General features: G+C 31.9%; 1 protein-coding gene across 1 annotated transcript in view; it reads right to left on the bottom strand.

The window, feature by feature from the left end:
- Positions 1 to 12,321, bottom strand: part of LOC128659949 (oocyte zinc finger protein XlCOF6-like) — a 133,223-nt gene extending 120,902 nt beyond the window's left edge. Inside the window, exon 1 of the mRNA XM_053713540.1 lies at positions 12,192 to 12,321. The gene's annotated coding sequence lies outside the window, so the exon portion shown is untranslated. The remainder of the gene's footprint in view (positions 1 to 12,191) is intronic.
- Positions 12,322 to 24,191: the final 11,870 nt, after the last annotated feature.

The raw sequence follows: 24,191 nt of genomic DNA, 5'->3' as shown, positions 1-24,191 counted from the left end.
ACCATACCTAATATAAATATGCTCATATACACCATACCTAATATAAATATGCTCACATACACCATATCTTATATAAATATGCTCATATACACCGTACCTAATATAAATATGCTCATATGCACCATACTTAATATAAATATACTCATATACACCATACCTAATATAAATATGCTTATATGCACCTTACTTAATATAAATATACTCATATACACCATACCTAATATAAATATGCTTATATACACCATACCTAATATAAATATGCACAGATACACTATACCTAATATAAATATGCTCATATACACCATACCTAATATAAATATGCTTATATACACTATACCTAATATAAATATGCTCATATACACTATACCTAATATAAATATGCTCATATACACAATATCTAATATAAATACGCTCATATACACCATACCTAATGTAACTATGCTTATATACACCATACCTAATATAAAAATGCTCATATACACAATATCTAATATAAATATGCTCATATACACCATACCTAATATAAATATGTTCATATACACCATACCTAATATAAAAATGCTCATATACACAATATCTAATATAAATATGCTCATATACACCATGCCTAATATAAATATGCTTATATACACCATACCTAATATAAATGTGCTCATATACACCATACACCATACCTAATATAAATATGCTTATATACACCATACCTAATATAAATATGCTCATATACACCATATCTTACATAAATTTTGCTCATATACACTATACCTAATATAAATATGCTCATATACACCATACCTAATATAAATATGCTCATATACACCATACCTAATATAAATATGCTTATATACACTATACCTAATATAAATATGCTTATATACACCATACCTAATATAAATATGCTCATATACACCGTACCTAATATAAATATGCTTATATACACCATACCTAATATAAATGTGCTCATATACACCATACCTAATATAAATATGCTTATATACACCATACCTAATATAAATATGCTCATATAAACCATACCTAATATAAATATGCTTATATACACCATATCTAATATAAATATTCTCATATACACCATACCTAATATACATATGCTCATATACACCATACCTAATATAAATATGCTCATATAAACCATACCTAATATAAATATGCTCACATACACCGTACCTAATATAAATTTGCTCATATACACCATACCTAATATAAATATGCTTATATACATCATACCTAATATAAATATGCTCATATACACCATACCTAATATAAATATGCTCCCATACACCGTACCTAATATAAATATGCTCATATACACCATACCTAATATAAATATGCTTATATACACCATACCTAATATAAATATGCTCATATACACCATACCTAATATAAATATGCTCATATACACCATACCTAATATAAATATGCTCATAAACACCATACCTAATATAAATGTGCTCATATACACTATACCTAATATAAATATGCTCATATACACCATACCTAATATAAATATGCGTATATACACCATACCTAATATAAATATGCGTATATACACCATACCTTATATAAATATGCTTATATGCACCATACCTTATATAAATATGCTCATATACACCATACCTAATATAAATATGCTCATATACACTATACCTAATATAAATATGCTCATATACACCATACCTAATATAAATATGCTTATATACACCATACCTAATATAAATATGCTCATATACACCATACTTAATATAAATATGCTCATATACACAATATCTAATATAAATATGCTTATATACACCATACCTAATATAAATATGCTTATCTACACCATACCTAATATAAATATGCTCATATACACCGTACCTAATATAAATATGCTTATATACACCATACCTAATATAAATATGCTCATATACACCATACCTAATATAAATATGCTCATATACACTATACCTAATATAAATATGCATATATATATATACCATACCTAATATAAATATGCATATATATATACCATACCTAATATAAATATGCTCATATACACCATACTAATATAAATATGCTCATATACACCATACCTAATATAAATATGCTTATATACACCATACTTAATATAAATATGCTCATATACACCGTACCTAATATAAATATGCTCATATACACCATACCTAATATAAATATGCTTATATACACCATACCTAATATAAATATGCTCAAATACACCATACCTAATATAAATATGCTCATATACACTATACCTAATATAAATATGCATATATACCATACCTAATATAAATATGCATATATATATATATATATACCATACCTAATATAAATATGCTTATATACACCATACCTAATATAAATATGCTTATATATACCATACCTAATATAAATATGCTCATATACACCATACCTAATATAATTATGCTCATATACACCATACCTAATAAAAATATGCTCATATACACCATACCTAATATAAATGGGCTTATATACACCATACCTAATATAAATATGCTCATATACACCATACCTAATATAAATATGTTTATATACACCATACCTAATATAAATATGCTCATATACACCATACCTAATATAAATATGCTCATATACACTATACCTAATATAAATATGCTCATATACACCGTACCTAATATAAATATGCTTATATATACCATACCTAATATAAATATACTTATATACACCATACCTAATATAAATATGCTCATATACACCATACCTAATATAAATATGCTCATAAACACCATACCTAATATAAAAATGCAGTGTGTCCTTAGTAAACAAGATGAAAATAGAGTGAGTCATCTGATATAGCCAACAATTGCATTAAGTGATATATTATTAGTATGAGAGTTTAAAAATCACTAGATATATTAAGTGGTCACAATAAAAACAAATTGCTGTTGTAAACTGTGTAAACTGATGGTAACATTAGTTTCATTAATATAAGTTAAGCTTAATTACTTAGTGTAACACTTTACAATAAAAAATATAAAAGAGGTTGTTGGTACACATATTATCATCCAAGCAGGGTTGGTAAAAGGAGAGGTTTTTAAAATAAGATAGAAAAAAATATTTCTATAAGAGATGTATTTATTTTTTATTCAGCTAAGATAACATTACTTAGTTTAAAAGTTTAGACTTAATTATTATAAAAGACAGTTTAGGGTAAATATCATAACTTTTATACTCACACCAAAAGATCGAAAAGATCAGGGACAACGATTTTTAAGTTTCACGCCAACAACCACCCCCACCGTTTTACTTAACACAGCAATATGTTTAGATTAAATTATCTTGTTGTTACATAAATGTGGTCAGAGGTAGTAAATGCAATGTGTTAAACAATATTGTATTTGTGCGTTTCTATTTGTTTTTAATTTCTTCATCAGCTGTGTACAGATATGTGAGTTCAAAATAAAATAATATGGTGAGTTAATCATTTTATTAAGCTGTTTGCATTATGCTTATTTGTATTTGTGATGTGTAAATGTTTATTTTTGTTTTGTGGGTATAAAGTTAATTTAAAAAGATCATTGAGAATTTTCTTTTTAATAGGTTGAGTTCATCATTTTATTTAGATGTTTGCATTATGTTTATTTGTATCTGTGATGTATAAATGTTTATTTTTGCTCTGTGGTTATAAGGGGGATAAAAGTGATAAAAAAACAATGTGTGTTTTAAAAAGATAAGTGAGAGTTTGTTTTTTGTATAGATAAATAGCTACAAAAATGATGTTTGTCAGTTTTTTAATAATGTGTGAACTCAATGACATCTGAAAGTAATATGATGCATCCCCAGCTTCATAAAACAGCCCATACTGTTTAAATCTACTATTTATGTGGTTGATGAATGGGGAATTGGAAATAGTAAGGGAGTGGATGTGTTTTAAAAGAGAATATAGCCAAAATGTGTTTTCTGGAATTAAATTGGTGATCCTCTCCTTCTTAATTTGAGAGTTTAAGGGCTGATAGCTGAGCCCTCACTATACCACAAGCTTCACTACTTTAACCCCTTAATGACCGGACCATTTTTCAATTTTCTTAACCTTAATGACAATGGCTTTTTTTACATTTCTGCAGTGTTTGTGTTTAGCTGTAATTTTCCTCTTACTCATTTACTGTACCCACACATATTATATACCCACACATATTATATACTCACACATATTATATACTGATTACTGTACCCACACATATTATATACCGTTTTTCTCGCCATTAAATGGACTTTCTAAAGATACCATTATTTTTTATCATATCTTATAATTTACTATAAAAAAATATATAAAATATGAGGAAAAAATGGAAAAAAACACACTTTTTCTAACTTTGACCCCCAAAATCTGTTACACATCTACAACCACCAAAATATACCAATTCTAAATAGTTTCTACATTTTGCTATTTCCAAACCACTTTTTTTCAAAATTAGCGCTAGTTACATTGGAACACTGATATCTTTCAGGAATCCCTGAATATCCTTTGCCATGTATATATTTTTATTTAGAAGACATCGCAAAGTATTGATCTAGGCCCATTTTGGTATATTTCATGCCACCATTTCACCGCCAAATGCGATCAAATAAATACAATTGTTGACTTTTTCACAAATTTTTTTCACAATCTTTAGGTTTCTCGCTGAATTTATTTACAAACAACTTGTGCAATTATGGCATAAATGGTTGTAAATACTTCTCTGGGATCCCCTTTGTTCAGAAATAGCAGACATATATGGCTTTGGCGTTGCTTTTTGGTAATTAGAAGGCCGCTAAATGCCACTGCGCACCACACGTGTATTATGCCCAGCAGTGAAGAGGTTAATTAGGGAGCTTGTAGGGAGCTTTTATGTTTAATTTTAGCTTTAGTGTAGTGTAGTAGACAACCCAAATTATTGATCTAGGCCCATTTTGGCATATTTCATGCCACCATTTCACCGCCAAATACGATCAAATAATTTTTTTTTTTACATTTTTCACAATTTTAGGTTTCTCACTGAAATTATTTATAAACACCTAGTGCAATTATGGCACAAATGGTTGTAAATGCTTCTCTGGGATCCCCTTTGTTCAGAAATAGCAGACATATATGGCTTTGGCGTTGCTTTTTGGTAATAATAAGGCCGTTAAATGCTGCTGAGCACAACACTTGTAATATGCCCAGCAGTTAAGGCGTTAATTAGGTAGCTTGTAGGGTTAATTTTTAGCTTTAGTGTAGAGATCAGTCTCCCACCTGACACATCCCACCCCCTGATCCCCCCATGACCCCCCTCAAACAGCTCTCTTCCTTCCCCCACCTCACAATTGTCACCGCCATCTTAAGTACTGGCAGAAAGTCTGCCAGTACTGAAATAAAAATAATTTATTATTTTTTTTATTTTTTTTTATACAGTCTGCAGTGATGGATCCCCCCTTACCTCTCTCTAACTCTCCCCCTCTACCTATTTGCCGCCATCTTGGGTACTGGCAGCTGTCTGCCAGTACCCAATTTGCCCCCCAAAATAGTTTTTTTTTTAAACTTTTTTAAATGACATATTTATTTTCTGTAGTGTAGCTGGCCCCCCTAAATGATCTACATCCCTCCCCCTCCCAGATCCCTTACTTAAGAACGGAGATGATCCCCTGCATCTACATGTCTTTTTTTTCCCCACTTGCCTGCATATTTTCTGCATCGGTAATTAAAATAGGGGATTGTAGTGATGCCTCAATATTGAGGCATCACTACAATCCCTTGTAAGCAGCTGGAAGCGATCATGATCGCTTCCAGCACTTCAGACAACAGAGGACGTACCAGGTACGTCAATTGTCGTTGTTAAGGGAAGTTTTTTCTATGACGTACCTGGTACATCCGCTGTCATTAAGGGGTTAAATGTGGCTTCTCACAATCCCTGGGAGCTGATGTTAGGAAATATTATGCAACTAGGTTAGCGCTCCCCTTCACAAATGAATGTGTGTGAGTTAGACAGTTACTAAGGCACATGGTCCCAAAACAATATCCAGGGAAAGTGCATGGGGGTAAAAAGCTAAATGTATACACACAAACAAATAAAGAGAGAAAATAAATAAGTGGATCTTGCCCTGCACTACCCTTGCACAATAAATTCACTCATTGTTATAGCAAATAACAGTCACATCAGCATCTTCAGATACTAAATGTTCTTTGTTATTAGTACAAGATACAAATAAAATCCTAGAGATTGCATTGAATTGCTATAAAACTGGGATCCCTGTGTAAAAATATAAATATGCTCATATACAAAATATCTAATATAAATATGCTCATATACATCATACCTAATATAAATATGCTTATATACACCATACCTAATATAAACATGCTCATATACACCATACCTAATATAAATATGCTCATATACACCATACCTAATATAAATATGCTTATATACACCATACCTAATATAAATATGCTCATATACACCATACCTAATATAAATATTCTCATATACACCGTACCTAATATAAATATGCTTATATACACTATACCTAATATAAATATGCTCATATACACCATACCTAATATAAATATGCTCATATACACCATACCTAATATAAATATGCTCATATACACCATACCTAATATAAATATGCTCATATACACCATACCTAATATAAATATCCTTATATACACTATACCTAATATAAATATGCTCATATACACCATACCTAATATAAATATGCTCATATACACCATACCTAATATAAATATGCTTATATACACTATACCTAATATAAATATGCTCATATACACCATACCTAATATAAATATGCTCATATACACCGTACCTAATATAAATATGCTCATATACACCATACCTAATATAAACATGCTTATATACACCATACCTAATATAAATATGCTCATATACACCATACCTAATATAAATATGCTCATATACACCATACCTAATATAAATACACTCATATACACCATACCTAATATAAATATGCTCATATACACCATACCTAATATAAATATGCTCATATACACCATACCTAATATAAATACACTCATATACACCATACCTAATATAAATACACTCATATACACCATACCTAATATAAATATGCTCAGATACACTATACCTAATATAAATATGCTCATATACACCATACCTAATATAAATACACTCATATACACCATACCTAATATAAATACACTCATATACACCATACCTAATATAAATATGCTCATATACACCATACCTAATATAAATATGCTTATATACTTCATACCAAATATAAATATGCTCATATACACCATACCTAATATAAATACACTCATATACACCATACCTAATATAAATATGCTCATATACACCATACCTAATATAAATACACTCATATACACCATACCTAATATAAATATGCTCATATACACCATACCTAATATAAATACACTCATATACACCATACCTAATATAAATATGCTCATATACACCATACCTAATATAAATATACTCATATACACCATACCTAATATAAATATGCTTATATACACCATAACTAATATAAATATGCTCATATACACCATACCTAATATAAATATGCTTATATACACCATACCTAATATAAATATACTCATATACACCATACCTAATATAAATATGTTTATATACACCATACCTAATATAAATATGCTTATATACACCATACCTAATATAAATATGCTCATATACACCATATCTAATATAAATATGCTCATATACACCATACCTAATATAAATATGCTCATATACACCATATCTAATATAAATATGCTTATATACACCATACCTAATATAAATATGCTCATATACACCATACTTAATATAAATATGCTCATATACACTATACCTAATATAAATATGCTCATATACACCATACCTAATATAAATATGCTCATATACACCATATCTAATATAAATATGCTTATATACACCATACCTAATATAAATATGCTCATATACACCATACTTAATATAAATATGCTCATATACACTATACCTAATATAAATATGCTTATATACACCATATCTTATATAAATATGCTCATATACACCATACCTACTATAAATATGCTCATATACACCATATCTAATATAAATATGCTTATATACACCATACCTAATATAAATATGCTCATATACACCATACCTAATATAAATATGCTCATATACACCATACCTAATATACATATGCTTATATACACCATATATTATATAAATATGCTCATATACACCATACCTAATATAAATATGCTTATATACACCATATACCTAATATAAATATGCTCATATACACTATACCTAATACAAATATGCTCATATACACCATACCTAATATAGATATGCTTATATACACCCTACCTAATATAAATATGCTCATATACACCATACCTAATATAAATATGCTTATATACACCATATCTAATATAAATATGCTCATATACACCATACCTAATATAAATATGCTTATATACACCATACCTAATATAAATATGCTCATATATACCATACCTAATATAAATATGCTTATATACACCATACCTAATATAAATATGCTTATATACACCATACCTAATATAAATATGCTCATATATACCATACCTAATATAAATATGCTCATATACACCATACCTAATATAAATATGTTCATATACACCATATCTAATATAAATATGCTCATATACACCATACCTAATATAAATATGCTTATATACACCATACCTAATATAAATATGCTGATATACACCATAACTAATATAAATATGCTCATATACACCATACCTAATATAAATATGCTCATATACACCATACATAATATAAATATGCTCATATACACCATAGCTAATATAAATATGCTCATATATACCATAGCTAATATAAATATGCTCATATACACCATACCTAATATAAATATGCTCATATACACCATACCTAATATAAATATGCTCATATACACCATACCTAATATAAATATGCTCATATGTACCATACCTATTATAAATATGCTCATATACACCATACCTAATATAAATATGCTTATATGCACCATACCTAATATAAATATGCTCATATACACCATACCTAATATAAATATGCTCATATGTAACATACCTATTATAAATATGCTCATATACACCATACCTAATATAAATATGCTTATATACATCATACCTAATATAAATATGCTTATATACACCATACCTAATATAAAAATGCTCATATACACCATACCTAATATAAATATGCTTATATACACCATACCTAATATAAAAATGCTCATTTACACCATATATAATATAAATATGCTTATATACACCATACCTAATATAAATATGCTTATATACACCATACCTAATATAAATATGCTTATATACACCATTCCTAATATGAATATGCTTATATACACCATACCTAATATAAATATGCTTATATACACCATAACTTATATAAATATGCTTATATACACCATATCTAATATAAAAATGCTCATATACACCATACCTAATATAAAAATGCTCATATACACCATACATAATATAAATATGCTCATATACACCATACATAATATAAATATGCTCATATACACCATACCTAATATAAATATGCTCATATACACCATACCTAATATAAAAATGCTCATATGCACCACACCTAATATAAATATGCTTATATACACCATTCCTAATATGAATATGCTTATATACACCATACCTAATATAAATATGCTTATATACACCATAACTTATATAAATATGCTTATATACACCATATCTAATATAAAAATGCTTATATACACCATACCTAATATAAATATGCTCATAAATACCATACCTAATATTAAAATGTTCATATACACCTTACCTAATATAAATATGCTTATATGCACCATACTTAATATAAATATGCTCATATACACCATACCTAATATAAATATGCTTATATATACCATACCTAATATGAAAATGCTCATATACACCATACCTAATATAAATATGCTTATATACACCATACCTAATATAAATATGCTTATATACACTATACCTAATATAAATATGCCTATAAACACCATACCTAATATAAATATGCTTATAATCACCATACCTAATATAAAAATGCTCATATACACCATACCAAATATAAATATGCTTATATACACCATACCTAATATAAATATGCTTGTATACACCATACCTAATATAAATATGCATATAAACACCATATCTAATATAAATCTGCTCATATGCACCATACCTAATATAAATATGCTCATATACACCATACCTAATATAAATATGGTCATATGCACCATACCTAATATAAATATGCTCATATACACCATAACTAATATAAATATACTCAAATACACCATACCTAATATAAATATGCTCATATATACCATACCTAATATAAATATGCTTATATACACCATACCTAATATAAATATGCTCATATACACCATTCCTAATATGAATATGCTTATATACACCATACCTAATATAAATATGCTTATATACACCATAACTTTTATAAATATGCTTATATACACCATACCTAATATAAATATGCTCATAAATATCATACCTAATATAAAAATGTTCATATATACCTTACCTAATATAAATATGCTTATATACACCATACCTAATATAAATATGCTTATATACACCATACCTAATATAAAAATGCAGTTTGTCATTAGTAAACAAGATGAAAATAGAGTGACTCATCTGATATAACCAACAAGTGGATTAAGTGATATATTATTAGTATGAGAGTTTAAAAATCACTAGATATATTAAGTGGTCACAATAAAAACAAATTGCTGTTGTAAACTGTGTAAAGTGATGGTAACATTAGTTTCATTAATATAAGTTAAGCTTAATTACTTAGTGTAACACTTTACAATAAAAAATATAAAAGAGGTTGTTGGTACACATATTATCATCCAAGCAGGGTTGGTAAAATGAGAGGTTTTTAAAATTAGATAGAAAAAATATTTCTATAAGAGATGTATTTATTTTTTTATTCAGCTAAGATAACATTACTTAGTTTAAAAGATTAGACTTAATTATTATAAAAGACAGTTTAGGGTAAATATCATAACTTTTTTACTCACACCAAAAGATCCAAAAGATCAGGGACAGCGATTTTTAAGTTTCACGCCCACAACCACCCCCACCGTTTTACTTAACATTGCAATATGTATAGATTAAATTATGTTGTTGTTACATAAATGTGGTCAGAGGTAGTAAATGCAATGTTTATAAAATATTGTATTTGTGCGTTTGTATTTGTTTTTAATTTCTTCATCAGCTGTGTACAGATATGTGAGTTGAAAATAAAATAATAAGGTGAGTTCATCATTTTATTTAGATGTTTGCATTATGTTTATTTGTATTTGTGATGTGTAAATGTTTATTGTTGCTTTGTGGTTATAAGGGGGATAAAAGTGATAAAAAAACAATGTGTGTTTTAAAAAGATAAGTGAGAGTTTGTTTTTTGTATAGATAAATAGCTACAAAAATGATGTACGTCAGTTTTTTTAATAATGTGTGAACTCAATGACATCTGAAAGTAATATGATGATATTGGCTAACAAAGATATGTGATGAGAAAACTATGAGTTATTTAACAAATGACATATTAGCCATATTTAAAATTAAATAATCTGTCAGAGCATATAAGTAGCCTGTGCATTGAGATAATTTTGTTCATACAATGAACTGATGAAGACAATGAATATATGATGCTCTACTGAATTAATTATTTAACTCATAGAAATGTTATAACAAAATGTTAATAAACATATAGAGGATAAATATATTAAGATTTCATATCCATTTTAATCAGACAATATCAAAATAATTAAGTTTTATCCCCTTTTAATTAAATAATATTAAACCAAAATAACATTAGAATTTATATCCTCTTTAATCCATATCCGAAAATCAAGTATCCTTTTTAAATTTATATCATTACTTGAATAACTAAAACATTTTTGTTTGTTTTTTGTGTAGTTATCTGTATTTTATATTAAAACTTTTTTTTTTCAATAAGAAGATATTTTAAAAACCTATAGATCTACTTTTAATTATCTAATAATTCTTAACAAAGTTTCTTAAACAACATAGAAGAGACGTGAAGCATTACCTTGATGATGATTGATGAAATGAAAGCTGCGTATATTGACAAAGTATTGATTTAGACCGATACTACATGTATATCTAGTTGTTGGTTGTTTTTTTGTGCCTGGCTAACGCAGGATGTAGGCTATCAAGTGTCCACAACAGATTAATGGACAGCCCAGCAAAATTGTTGTTCTTAGATTAGAGTTTGGGTGTGGTTTATGTTAGTGAAGCACTCTTTAAATTTCAAAATACAAGTCAAATATCCAAATAATGAAAATAAAAACTCTTCTGAACCTTTTGATCTATTACAAAATAAACAATATATTAATCTTGTATAAAATATATACAATTATATAGAGTAAATTTATGCATTATAACATGCATGTTGTGTGTGCCTGCATATAGCATGCCAAATAATAAATGAGACCTCTATAAAAGTACAGCTAAACACATTTAGCTATTCATTATTATTATAAATTTGCTAATCTAAAGTTAAATATTGTATATCCCATAAACTTTAATAGACAATTTACTGTTAACTAATGGAAATGTCATCTTATTTCATTATTATGCATATTTAATTATTTTTATTATCTTAAATCACAAACATACATTTATTAAGAAAGGGTGTTATCATATACCTTTACCACATATCCTTTTGGCTACTAATATGGGGAGAGGCATGGACACCCTGCATAAATATTAGTTATTTAATAAATGACTTAGTCATCATTTAACAAATGACGTATTAGACATGTCAGCATTCTTTAAAATAAAATAATCTGTCAGAGCATATAAGTAGCCTGTGCATTCAGATAATTTTGTTAATACAATGTACTGATGAAGACAGAGAATATATGATGCAATACTGAATTAATGATTTAACTCATAGAAATGTTATAACAACATGTTAATAAACATTATACAGGATAAATATATAAAGATTTCATAACCCTTTTAATCAAAGACAATATTAAAATGATAGCACTTTTTATATACCCTATTTACATCCCCTTTTAATTAAATAACATTAAACCAAAATAACATTACACTTTATATCCTCTTATAACCTTTTAATCCATATCCTTATTAAAAAAACACTTTTTATATCAATTTTATATTAAATACCTATAAAAGAACAACACTTTTATGTGAATTTTATATCAAATTCTTATCAAAATTCCTTTTTTATATCATTTTATATTAAACTCTTTTATATTAAATTTATATCAAAATTACTTTTTTATATCAAATTTATATCAAAATCCTATTTTATATAAATTTTATATCAAATTGATATAAAAAGGGGCGTAAAAGTGGGAGAAGAAAGGGGCGGGATTAGGGGAGGAGAAGGGGGCGTGTCCACCTGTCAAAAAAGTTTGACATAACCTTCGTACATATACTACTGTAGTCAATTTGATATATTAAAAACGACATAGTTTTTGTGTCACTGTAGAAATGTATTTAACATATCATATGGATACAACACAGATGATGTGTTTTTAACGTGTGTGTGAGCAGCAAGATATTGCTACTATTTGCTGCCTTTTTACTTTTTTCTAAATAAGTTACTTTTTAACCTATTATGATCTCCAACAAATAAATTAGTGTAAAGATAAATTATTCAGTAATGCTGGAAAATGCATCTTTTTCACTTAACCAATACTATAAAGTAAAATGTACAGTTAATAATTTCACATTATTTTTTATTACATTCATAATTAATCTAATCCTGCACTTAATTGTAATCATTAAGGATTATTTAGACGACTTTGTTTAATTTGTGCATATTTTTCAGTGCTCAAATATTTTATCTGAACTTAATTTTATACTTTAAAGAAGTGGCACAAGATAGCCAGTTAATAGATTAGATAACCACTGTATACTGTGTTCTTGCGATCGTGAAAACTTCACTAGAGTTAAGCTTTTTGCATTAGTCAGGTTGCGCTCGTATTAAAAGTAAAAAAAAAACATTTTGTACAAGCGGTAACCTGACTAGTGCAAAAATCCGAACTTAGATTATCGCACACACGTGCATTTATTCCCCTATAGAAGTCAATGAAGAAAGAAAATTGTGCAAACATACGCCTAGATTACGAGTTTGGCATTAGCCTTAAAAAGCAGTATTGAGAGGTCCCAACGCTGCTTTTTAACGCCCGCTGGTATTACGAGTCTGGCAGGTACAGGTGTACCGCTCAATTTATTCCGCGACTCGAGGCTACCCCAAATCCCCTTACGTCAATTGCGTATCCTATCTTTTCTATGGGACTTGCCTAACACTGGTATTACGAGTCTTGGAAGAAGTGAGCGGTAGACCCTCTCCTGTCCAGACTCCTACCGCATTTAAAAGTCAGTAGTTAAGAGTTTTATGGGCTAACTCCGGAACAGAAAGCTCTTAACTAAAGTTCTACAAAGTACACTAACACCCATAAACTACCTATTAACCCCTAAACCGAGCCCCCCCCACATCGCAAACACTAAAATAAAATGTTTTAACCCCTAATCTGCCGACCAGACATCGCCGCCACCTACATTATACCTATGAACCCCTAATCTGCTGCCCCTAACATCGCCGACACCTACATTAAAACCCCTAATCTGCTGCCCCCAATGTCACCGCCACCTACCTACAATTATTAACCCCTAATCTGCTGACCGGACATCGCCACCACTTTAATAAATGTATTAACCCCTAAACCGCCACACTCCTGCCTCGCAAACACTAGTTAAATTTTATCAACCCCTAATCTGCCCCTCCAACGTCGCCGACACCTACATACATTTATTAACCTCTAATCTTCTGACCCCAACGTCCCTGCTACTATAATACATTTATTAACCCCTAAACCTAAGTCTACCCTAACCCTAACCCCCCTAACTTAAATATAATTTAAATTAAACAAAATTAATTTAACATAATTAAATAAATTAATCCTAAATACTTACCTATAAAATAAACCCTAAACTAGCTACAATATAACCAATAGTTACATTGTAGCTAGCTTAGAGTTTATTTTTATTTTACAGGCAACTTTGTATTTATTTTAACTAGGTACAATAGTTATTAAATAGTTATTAACTATTTAATAACTACCTAGCTAAAATAAGTACAAAATTACCTGTAAAATAAATCCTAACCTAAATTACAATTACACCTAACACTACACTATCATTAAACTAATTACCTAAACTACCTACAATTAATTACAATAAAATTAAATAAACTAAATTACGAAAAAAAACAAACACTAAATTACAGAAAATAAAAAAAGAATTACAAGAATTTTAAACTAATTACACCTAATCTAATCCCCCTAATAAAATTAAAAAGCCCCCCAAAATAATAAAATTTCCCTACCCTATACTAAATTACAAATAGCCCTTAAAAGGGCCTTTTGTGGGGCATTGCCCCAAAGTAATCAGCTCTTTTACCTGTGAAAAAAAATACAATATCCCCCCAACATTACAACCCACCACCCACACACCCCTACTCTAAAACCCACCCAATCCCCCCTTAAAAAACCTAACACTAACCCCCTGAAGTTCACCCTACCTTGAGCTATCTTCACCCAGCCGGGCACAAGTGGTCCTTCATACGGCAGAAGTCTTCATCCGATCGGGGCAGAAGAGGTCCTCCAGATGGCAGAAGGCTTCATCCAGGCGGCATCTTCTATCTTCATCCTTCCGGAGCGGGTCCATCTTCAATCCAGCCTATGCGGAGCATCCTCTTCAAACGAAGTCCTAACGAAGAATGAAGGTTCCTTTAAATGACATCATCCAAGATGGCATCCCTTGAATTCCGATTGGCTGATAGAATCCTATCAGCCAATCGGAATTAAGGTAGGAAAAATCCTATTGGCTGATGTAATCAGCCAATGGGATTGAAGTGCAATCCGATTGGCTGATCCAATCAGCCAATAGGATTGACCTTGCATTCTATTGGCTGTTCCAATCAGCCAATAGAATGCAAGGTCAATCCTATTGGCTGATAGACCTCTACAGCTTTGTATTAGCGCTGCGGAATCTGTTGGTGCTCTACAAATAACCGATAATAATAATAATGCTGAATCAGTGGTGCAGGGATTATACTCGGATATCACAATTGATATACTTAAATCCCAACATTCAACTCTCTCTGACTTGGTGGTTAGACCATCATCATATAGTTCAAGGGGCCTCTTTTGTTTATCCTGCCAGGACTGTAATCACAACAGATGCAAGTCTTTCAGGATGAGGAGCTTTCTGAGGATCTCTGACAGCACAAGGGGTTTGGAAACCTCAAGAGGCAAGGTTAACAATTAATATTTTAGAACTCCGTACTATTTTCAGGGCTCTTCAGGTTTGGCCTCTGTTAAAGAGAAAACCATTTATTTGTTTTCAGACGGACAATATCACAAATGTGGCATATGTCAATAATCAGGGTGGGACTCGCAATCCCCTAGCTATGAAAGATGTATCTCGGATACTTTCTTGGGCAGAATCCAGCTCTTGTCTAGTTTCTGCGGTGCATATCCCAGGTGTAGACAATTGGGAAGCGGATTATCTCAGCCATCAGACCTTACATCCGGGGGAGTAGTCTCTCCATCCAGATGTATTTTGTCAGATTGTACAGATGTTGGGTCTTCCAGAAATAGATCTGATGGCTTCTCATCTAAACAAGAAACTTCCCAGGTACCTATCCAGGTCCAGGGATCCTCAGGTGGAGATGGTGGATGCTTTAGCAGTTCCCTGGTTTTACCAACCTGCTTATATCTTTCCGCCTCTAGTTCTTCTTCTATGAGTGATCCCCAAGATCATCATAGAGCAATCGTTTGTGTTTCTGGTAGCACCAGCGTGGCCTCACAGGTTTTGGCATGTGGATCTTGTCTGGATGTCCAGTTGCCAGCCTTGGCCACTTCCTTTAAGACCAGACCTTCTGTCTCAAGGGCCATTTTTCCATCAAGATCTCAAATCGTTAAATTTGAAGATATGGAAATTGAACGCTTAGTCATAGAGGTTTCTCTGACTCAGTGATTAATACTATGCTACAGGCTCGTAAGTCTGTTTCGAGGAAGATTTATTATCGAGTTTGGAAGATCTATATTTCATGGTGTTCTTCTCATAAATTCTCCTGGCATTCTTTTAGAATTCCTAGAATTTTACAGTTTAATCATCATGGTTTGGATAGTTTGTCTGCAAGTACTTTGAAGAGACAAATCTCTTGTAAAGTGTTGTTCCTTTTGACTATCTCTTCTGCTAGAATAGTTTCTGAATTGTCTGCTCTCTCTTGTGAGTCTCCTTTTCTGATTTTTCATCAGGATAAAGCTGTTTTGCGGACTTTGTTTAAATTTCTTCCTAAGGTTGTGAATTCTAATAACTTTAATACAGATATTGTTGTTCCTTCCTTGTGTCCTAATCCTAAGAATTCTCTGGAGAGATCCTTACATTCTTTGGATGTTGTAAGATGTTTGAAATATTATGTAGAAGCTACTAAAGACGTCTCGTCTATTTGTTGTCTTTTCTGGTTCTAGGAAAGGTCAGAAAACTCTGCCATTTCTTTGGCATCTTGGTTAAAGCTTTTGATTCATTAGGCTTATTTGGAGGCGGGTCAGTACCCGCCTCAGAGAATCACAGCTCATTCTACTAGATCAGTCTCCACTTCTTGGGCTCTTAAGAATGAAGCTTCGGTTGATCAGATTTGCAAAGTAGTAACTTGGTCTTCTTTGCATACATTTACTAAATTCTATTGTTTTGATGTATTTGCTTCTTCTGAAGCAGTTTTTGGTAGAAAAGTTCTTCATGCAGCTGTTTCAGTTTGATTCTTCTGCTTATGTTTAAAGTTTTTTTCTTTAAATTTATGAGAAAAACTTATTTTTTTGTGTGGATTAAATGTTTTCAGCGGAAAATGGCTGTTTTTATTTTATCCCTCCCTTTCTAGTGACTCTTCTGTGGATATCCACTGATTGAGTATTTCTATACCATACGTCACTAGCTCATGGACTCTTGCCAATTACGTGAAAGAAAACATAATTTATGTAAGAACTTACCTGATAAATTAATTTCTTTCATATTGGCAAGTGTCCAGTTCCACTTTTTGTATGCTTTTTTACTCCTTTTTCTATCACCCCACTACTTGGCTATTCATTAAACTGAATTGTGGGTGTGGAGAGGGGTGTATTTATAGGCCTTTTGAGGTTTGGGAAACTTTGCCCCTCCTGGTAGGATTGTATATCCCATACGTCACTAGCTCATGGACTCTTGACAATATGAAAGAAATTAATTTATCAGGTAAATTATTACATAAATTATGTTTTTATGATACAGCTAGAGGATACAATTTTAAGCAATATTCTAATTTACGTCGATACTGAATTTATCTCATTTTTGTGATATCCTTTATTGAAAGACGATAATTGCATAACTGGGAACTAGCTGAATGCATTGTATGCCAATAAAAGGAGATATATATGTGTATTCACCAATCAGAATATAGCTCCCAGATCATACCTAGGTATACTTTTTAACAAAGGATACAAAGAGAGTGAAGCAAATGAGATAATAGAAGTAAATTAGATGCTCTATCTTAATCATGAAATAAATATTTTGGTTTTCATATCCCCTTATACAAACATTTACAGATTTATTAAACATTTCAGATGTATTGTGCTTGTTTTTTAATGATCAAACTCTGCCCAGCACTTTTTATTAAATTTCTGAGTAATAAATGAAGAATGTTTAAGTAGCTGAAAATACCTGGGTCTTGCTGGTGCCAGAAAATAAGAATCTGGGTTGGTGTCTGTAGGAATAGGGGGTTAATGTGATTCTGCTTTATGTGCTGTAAAATGGACAGTAAAGTCAAGTCTAAAAGTTTAAATTGATTGGATGGAACACAACATCTTAAATAACTTTCCAATTTACTTGTACAATCAGTTTTGCTTGGATCTCCTTGTGTTTGTTTATAGCAGTGTTATGCATAGTTGTAAATACTGCTGCTACTGCAGAATGCTAACAACATGTGCATGCTCCTAAGATTTATCGGCCTACCTAGTGTTACCTATATAATTCTTCCCATCTCTGAGTGTCACCTTTACTGTATCCATCATATTAAACACAACTTGTCAAGAGACAATAAAACTTGAAAATGAAAAAGCCACTTACAGTTAGTCAAACAGATACGCCTAGATTACGAGTCTTGCATTAGGGTTAAAAAGCAGCGTTGAGAGGTCCCAATGCTGCTTTTTAATGCCCGCTGGTATTACGAGTCTGGCAGGTACAGGTGTACCACTCACTCAAAGATACCGCAAATCTACGTACGTCAATTGCGGAATTGAAGGGACGCCATCTTGGATGACGTCACTTAAAGGTACCGTCATTTAGTGTTAGTCGTCGGAAGGAAGAGAATGCTTTACGTCGGATGTTTCGAAGATGGACCCGCTCTGCTCCGGATGGATGAAGATAGAAGATGCCGTCTGGATGAAGACTTCTGCCCATCTGGAGGACCTCTTCTTCACGCATAGGAGAAAGACTTCTGCCCGTCTGGAGGACCACTTCTGCCCAGTTGGGTGAAGACGTCTCAAGGTAGGGTGATCTTCAAGGGGTTAGTGTTAGGTTTTATTAAGGGGGTATTGGGTGGGTTTTAGAGTAGGGTTGGGTTGTGGGTGGTGTGTTGTAATGTTGGGGGTATTGTATTTTTTTTTACAGGTAAAATAGCTGATTACTTTGGGGCAATGCCCCGCAAAAGGCCCTTTTAAGGGCTATTTGTAATTTAGTATAGGGTAGGGATTTCTATTATTTTGGGGGGCTTTTTTATTTTATTAAGGGGATTAGAATAGGTGTGATTAGTTTAAAAAAACTTGTAATTATTTTATTATTTTCTGTAATTTACGGCTACATTTAGAGTTTGGCGTTAGCTGTCAAAAGCAGCGTTAAGGGGTCCTAACGCTGCTTTTTACCGCCTGCTGGTATTTAGAGCCAGACAGGAAAGGGTCTACCACTCACTTCCTTTCCGCAGATCCCTTTACATCAATTGCGTATCCTATCTTTTCAATGGGATTTGCCTAACGCTGGTATTTGGAGTCTTGGAACAAGTAAACGGTAGAGCCTCTACCGACAAGACTCCTACCGCCAAAAAAAGTCAGTAGTTAAGAGCTTTATGGGCTGACGCCGGAACATAAAGCTCTTAACTACTGTGCTATAAAGTACACTAACACCCATAAACTACCTATGAACCCCTAAACTGAGGCCCCCCCCACATTGCAAACCCTCTAATAAAAAATTTTAACCCCTAATCTGCCGACGGACACCGCCGCCACCTACATTATAGAACCCCTAATCTGCTGCCCCTAACACCACCGACACCTACATTATATTTATTAACCCCTAATCTGCCCCCCCAACGTCGCTGCTACCTACCTACAATTATTAACCCCTAATCTGCCAACCAGACCTCGCCACCACTATAATAAATGTATTAACCCCTAAACCGCCACACTCCCGCCTCGCAAACACTATATAAAAAATTATTAACCCCTAATCTGCCGTCCCTAACATCGCCGCCACCTACCTACAATTATTAACCCCTAATCTCCCGCCCGCAACGTCGCCGCTACTATAATAAAGTTATTAACCACTAAACCTAAGTCTAACCCTAACACCCCCTAACATAAATATAATTTAAATAAAACAAAATAATATTCCTATAATTAAATAAATTAATCCTATTTAAAACTAAATACTTACCTAGAAAATAAACCCTAATATAGCTACAATATAAATAATAATTACATTGTAGCTATTTTAGGATTTATATTTATTTTACAGGCAACTTTGTATTTATTTTAACTAGGTACAATAGCTATTAAATATTTAACTATATATTAACTATTTAATAGCTACCTAGTTAAAATAATTACAAAATTACCTGTAAAATAAATCCTAACCTAAGTTACAATTAAACCTAACACTACACTATCATTAAATTAATTAAATTAATTAACTACAATTACCTACAATTACATTTAATTAAATAAACTAATCTATAATTAAAAAAAACAAACACTAAATTACAGAAAATAAAAAAATATTACAAGAAGTTTAAACTAATTACACCTAATCTAAGCCCCCTAATAAAATAATAAAGCCCCCCAAAATAAAAAAAAATTCCCTAGCTCTTTTACCAGCCCTTAAAAGGGCTTTTTGTGGGGCATTGCCCAAAAGTAATCAGCTCTTTTACCTGTAAAAAAAAAATATAACGCCCCCAAACATTAAAACCCACCACCCACATACCCCTACTCTAACCTACCCAATTCCCCCTTAAAAAACCTAACACTAACCCCCTGAAGATCTCCCTACCTTGAGCCGTCTTCACCCAGCCGAGCCAAATTCTTCATCCAATCCGGGCGATGTGGTCCTCCATCCGGGCGAAGTCTTGATCCAAGCGGCAAAGAAGAGGTCCTCCATCCGGGCGATGTCTTCCTCCAAGCGGCATCTTCTATCTGCTTTCTTCCGGCTCCATCTTCAGACCGCCGACACGGAACATCCACCTTCCCTGATGGACTAACGACGAATGACGTTCCTTTAAGGGACGTCATCTAAGATGGCGTCCCTCGAATTCCGATTGGCTGATAGGATTCTATAAGCCAATCGGAATTAAGATAGGAAAAATCTGATTGGCTGATTCAATCAGCCAATCAGATTGAAGTTCAATCCGATTGGCTGATCCAATCAGCCAATCGGATTGAGCTCGCATTCTATTGGCTGTTCCAATCAGCCAATAGAATGCAAGCTCAATCCGATTGGCTGATTGAATCATTCGTCATTAGTCCGTCGGGGAAGGTTGATGTTCCGCGTCGGCGGTCTGAAGATGGAGCCAGAAGAAAGAAGATAGAAGATGCTGCTTGGAGAAATACATCGCCCGGATGGAGGACCTCTTCTTTGCCGCTTGGATCAAGACTTCGCCCGGATGGAGAACCACATCGCCCGGATTGGATGAAGAATTTGGCTTGGCTGGGTGAAGACGGCTCAAGGTAGGGAGATCGTCAGGGGGTTAGTGTAAGGTTTTTTTAAGGGGGGATTGGGTGGGTTAGAGTAGGGGTATGTGGGTGGTGGGTTTTAATGTTGGGGGGGTTGTATTCTTTTTTACAGGTAAAAGAGCTGATTACTTTGGGGCAATGCCCCGCAAAAAGCCCTTTTAAGGGCTGGTAAAAGAGCTGATTACTTTGTAATTTACTTTGTAATTTACTTTGTAAAATAGGGTAGGGATTTTTTTATTTTGGGGGCTTTATTATTTTATTAGTGGGCTTAGATTAGGTGTAATTAGTTTAAACTTCTTGTAATATTTTTTTTTATTTTCTGTAATTTAGTGGGTTTTTTTTGGTATTATAGTTTAGTTTATTTAATTAAATGTAATTGTAGGTAATTGTAGTTAATTTATTTAATTAATTTAATGATAGTGTAGTGTTAGGTTTTATTGTAACTTAGGTTAGGATTTATTTTACAGGTAATTTTGTAATTATTTTAACTAGGTAGCTATTAAATAGTCAATAACTATTTAATAGCTATTGTATCTAGTTAAAATAAATACAAAGTTGCCTGTAAAATAAAAATAAATCCTAAAATAGCTACAATGTAATTATTATTTATATTGTAGCTATATTAGGGTTTATTTTGTAGGTAAGTATTTAGTTTTAAATAGGATTAATTTATTTAATTATAGGAATATTATTTTGTTTTATTTAAATTATATTTATGTTAGGGGGTGTTAGGGTTAGACTTAGGTTTAGGGGTTAATACATTTATTATAGTAGCGGCGACGTTGCGGGCGGGAGATTAGGGGTTAATAATTGTAGGTAGGTGGTGGTGATGTTAGGGACAGCAGATTAGGGGTTAATAATTTTTTATATAGTGTTTGCGAGGCAGGAGTGCGGCGGTTTAGGGGTTAATACATTTATTATAGTGGCGGCGAGGTCCGGTCAGCAGATTAGGGGTTAATAATTGTAGGTAGGTAGCGGCGACGTTGGGGTGGGGGCAGATTAGGGGTTAATAAATATAATGTAGGTGTCGGCAGTGTTAGGGGCAGCAGATTAGGGGTTCATAGCTATAAATGTAGATGGCGGCAGTGTCCGGAGCGGCAGATTAGAGGTTAATAATATAATACAGGGGTCTGCGATGTTGGGGTTGGCAGATTAGGGGTTAATAAGTGTAAGGTTAGGGGTGTTTAGACTCGGGGTTCATGTTAGGGTTTTAGGTGCAGACTTAGAGAGTGTTTCCCCATAGGAAACAATGGGGCTGCGTTAGGAGCTGAAAGCTGCTTTTTTGTTTTTTTTTCAGCCAGCTCAGCCCCATTGTTTCATATGGGGATATCGTGCACGAGCACGTTTAGCCAGCTTACCGCTACCGTAGGCAACGCTGGTATTGAGGGTTGAAGTGGCGCTAAATAATGCTCAACGCTCCCTTTTCTGAGCCTAACGCAGCCACTCAGACAACTCTAAATACCAGCGTTGTCTTAAGGGTACGCTGGGAAAAAAAGCAGCGTTAGCTACGCGGGTCTTTACCGACAAAACTCTAAATCTAGGCGTTAGTGTTTGTTTTTTTTCCGTAATTTAGATAATTGCATTTAATTGTATTTAATTGTAGTTAGTTAAGGGAATTCATTTAATTGTAGTGTAGTGTAAGGTGTAATTGTAACTTAGGTTTATTTTTATTTTACAGATAAATTTGTCTTTATTTTAACTAGGTAGCTATTAAATAGTTAATAACTATTTAATAACTATTGTACCCAGTAAACTTGCCTGTAAAATAAAAATAATAAATATATTACCATAATGAAAATAAGAAATAATGAAAGGTCATAATTATAAAATCCAAACTACTGTCCGGTATTTTTCATTATAGGTAAACAGTGAATTCTTACATTAGATGATAACAATGAAGAACCGATAATGAAAAGTAAAAAGATATTCACTGTGATATCCAAACTAGCAATTAATCTCAGAATAAAGCCTCAAATAGATCATAAACACAACATCATAACAAACTTTCTGTT

The sequence above is a fragment of the Bombina bombina genome, chromosome 5, assembly GCF_027579735.1.
Source record: "Bombina bombina isolate aBomBom1 chromosome 5, aBomBom1.pri, whole genome shotgun sequence".
Taxonomy (NCBI): domain Eukaryota; kingdom Metazoa; phylum Chordata; class Amphibia; order Anura; family Bombinatoridae; genus Bombina; species Bombina bombina.
This window is presented reverse-complemented; position numbering and strand designations above follow the sequence as displayed.